Genomic DNA, 3683 nt, shown 5'->3' on the forward strand with positions numbered 1-3683 from the left:
AACACACTGCTGGAGTGGCTCCTTGAAATGTGGATGGAACAGTTGCTGCAGTGAATTAGGTGGAGATTATAGAACTGCATTGGCAAAGCATCAGAGAAGCTGGAAAGTACAGGGAGGTAGGAATGTTGGAATGGTTCGTTATATGCCAGCAGATTCAGAATCCACCACTTGCCTATGTGCCCTTGGAGGCCTCACAGGACCTCCCCTCTCTAGGCTAACAAGGAAGGCACTAGTGAGAAGGGCACCTGAATCTTTCAGAGACTCAGTTGACACTATCCTTTGTAGGCCAGGATCGACAAGAGGAGATGCTGCCATGAGACCAGGCTTCATGGTGTCAGTGGGAATGGTGGAAGGCGAGAACAGCAGATGCCAGGTGGTGGCAGGAAACAACAACAACGAGATCTGGCCCGCAGAAGGCTGCAACACAAAATCGCAATTTCCTAGCCAGTTTTCAGACTGAGACAATTGAGACCTACAGCTCATGGATTGTAGGGGAGGCTGGGTATTCGTGGAAAAAGTCCTGCAACATTATCACATGGTATTCATTAATTATTCTCCAGAAGGATCTGGGGTCATTGATAAGAGTAACAGTAACTGATGAAAAGGGAACACCCAGACTGAGGGTCATTTATGTAGTATTAGAGCTGACCCTGACACCATAAGATCCACAATGCCACCATGTCCCCTCCCCAACAAGACTGAGGACACATGAAGGCTCGGTAATAAATGGAACCCTGGATGAAGAGACCGCAGCCGCATCCGGTTGTCATTTCTCTGTCACTGAATATGCAACTGATATGAGTATGCTTAGAAGCTAACAGAGTTCTCACTTTACTCCCTGACCTGTGGGTATGAGCCCCTATAGTAGGAAGAGCCCAGGGGAAGTCTCTGAAACTCCCTCTTCCCACTTCCAGGAGCAACGCAGTATTCCAGGTGGAATCACAGAGATTTATCACCTCCCTCAACTGTGACCACGACATTCTTACATTCTTACATCTGCTCGGGAGGCTGAGGTAGGATAATTGCTTGAACCTGGGAGGCAGAGGTTGCAGTGAGCTGAGATGGCACTGTTGCACTCCAGCCTGGGCTACAAGACCAAAACTCCATTTCCAAAAAAGAAAAAGCAGACCCATAAATGACTCACACATTGGAATTAGCAGGCAAGAACTTTAAAGTAACTACATACATGCATTAAAGGATTTAAAGAAATATCAACGCTTGGTGAAGACGGTTAAAAGAGAATTAGAGAAATAATTTTTAGTATAAGTATGTCCTAAATATGCATGGTACATACTTACCAAATAATTATTTGTTATCAGAAATCTAAATTTAACTGGGCGTCCTATATTTTATCTGTCATCTCTACCCCAAAGCCAAGCAGGACATAGTCCAGAGTCCTATCTTCCAGCAGGTGACCTAGCCTGGGACAGGGCCTGGCTAGGGGCAATTGTGCATTGGATGGGTTAGAGATGCCAGTCATTCAATGTGTCAAAGGTTTGCCAGACCTGTATACAATCAATATTATTTTTATTTAATATTTTTGTCTAAAGCAACTTTAAAAATTTTAACCTTTTTTTTTTTGGAAATACAGATTCAGAGGAAATTTCAATGATGGTATAGAGAGGTTTCATGGACTCTTCACTCAGTTTCCTCCAAAGGTTCTATTTTGTATAAATGTAGGACAATATCTAACAATGTCATGTGTCTAGGTCTATGCCATTTTATCACATATGTAGACTCCTTTAACCACCACTACAATCAAGACACAGAACTGTTCCACCACCATGAAAATCCCCCTCCTGCTATTCTTCTGCACTAATTCCTGGCTTTTCCCCTCCACTATTCCTGTCTCAATGAATGAATGAATGAATAAAGGCCTGGCATGGTGGCTCACAGCTATAATCCCAGCACTTTGGGAGGCCAAGGCAGGTGGATCAGTTGAGGCCAGGAGTTCGAGACCAGCCTGGCCAACTTGGCAAAACCCTGTCTCTACTAAAAATACAAAAATTAGCCAGGCATGATGGTGCACGCCTGTACTCCCAGCTACTCCGGAGGCTGAGGCACAAGAATAACTTGAACTCAAGAGGTGAAGGCTGCAGTGAGCCAAGATCATGCCACTGCACTCCAGTAGGCCAGAGTGAGACTTTGTCTCAAAAACCAAACAAAAACTAAACAAAAAAAAGAACAGTATATAAATGGAATCACACAGTGTGTGGCCTTTTGAGATTGACTTTTATTTTCTACTCAGCAAATGCCCTTTGAGATCCATCCAAGTTGTGCACGTTACTTTTTATTGTTTTTCTGTTTTTATTTATTTATTTATTTATTTATTTATTTATTTATTTATGAATGATGGAGCCTCGCTCTGTCGCCCAGGCTAGAGTGCAGCGGTGTGATCTCAGCTCACTGCGACCTCCACCTCCTGGGTTCAAGTGATTCTCCTGCCTCAGCCTCTTGAGTAGCTGTGACAAAAGCAACACACCTGGCTTTTGTTTTTTGTGTGTGTTTGTTTTTTTTGAAACAAAGTTGTGCTCTCATTGACAGGCTGAAGTGCAATGGCACGATCTTGTTCTCGGCTCACTGCAACCTCTGCCTCCTGGATTCAAGTGATTCTCCTGCCTCGGCCTCCCAAGCAGCTGGCATTACAGGTGCCCGCCACCACGCCCAGCTAATGTTTTTGTATTTTTAGTAGTGATGGGGTCTTGCCATGTTGGCCAGGCTGGTCTCGAACTCCTGACCTCAGGCGATCCACCTGCCTCAGGCTCCTAAAGTGCTGGGATTACAGGTGAGAGACACCATGCCCAGGGTTTTTTGTTTTTGTTTTTGTTTTTTTTAGTAGAGATAGGGTTTCACCCTGTTGGCCAGGCTGGTCTCCTGGTCTCAAGTGATCTGCTTGCCTTGGCCTCCCAAAGTGCTGGGATTACAGGCGTGAGCCACTGTATCTGGCCCCCTTTTTATTGTTGACTAGTATTTCATAGAATGGATTTATCAGTTTGCTTAACCATTCACCTATTGGGGGATATTTGGTTGTTTCCAGTTTGAGGCTATTACAAATAAATCGGCCATGAACAATCATGTGTGAGTTTTTGTGCAGACATCAGTTTTATTTTCTGGTACAAATGCCCAGATGCAATTGCTAGGTCATATATTGAGGTGCATGTTTAATTAAAGAAGCTGCAAAACTATTTTCCAGAGTGTCTGCCAATATTTGATATTACCACTACATTTGATTTGAGCTGTTCTAATAGATATGTAGTGATATCTTACTGTGGTTTTAACTTGCATTCTCTCAGTGGTTGGTGCTGAAGATCTATTCATGTGCTTTAAGTCAACTCATTTTTAAAACATAAATAAATGTATTTAAAAAGGAAAGTTTGCTTTAGGAGGCCAAGGCAGGTGAATTGCTCGAGCCCAGGAGTTCAAGACCAACCTAAGCAACATGGTCAAACTCTGTCTCTACAAAAAATAAAAAAAAAACCCCGGGTGTGGTGGTGTGCACCTCTGGTTTCAGCTACTCGGGAAGTGAGGCAGGAGGATGGCTTGAGCCTGGGAGGTTGAGGCTGTCATAAGCCTTGATTGCACCATTATACTCCAGCCTGGGAGACAGAGCAAAACCATGCGTTAAACAAATGAATGAAAGGAAATTTGTGATTAGTGGTTCTCAAAGTGTGGTCCCTGAGCCA

General features: G+C 43.7%; 1 long non-coding RNA gene across 1 annotated transcript; it reads left to right on the top strand.

Moving 5' to 3' along the window:
* Nucleotides 1-6: 6 nt before the first annotated feature.
* LOC116272986 lies at nucleotides 7-748 on the top strand. The gene is made up of 2 exons (XR_004181500.1): nucleotides 7-116; nucleotides 286-748. It is a non-coding gene; the product is annotated as an uncharacterized LOC116272986 (long non-coding RNA).
* The last annotated feature ends 2935 nt before the right edge of the window (nucleotides 749-3683 follow it).

This window comes from Papio anubis, unplaced genomic scaffold (assembly GCF_008728515.1).
Source record: "Papio anubis isolate 15944 unplaced genomic scaffold, Panubis1.0 scaffold2943, whole genome shotgun sequence".
Classification (NCBI taxonomy): Eukaryota; Metazoa; Chordata; class Mammalia; order Primates; family Cercopithecidae; genus Papio; species Papio anubis.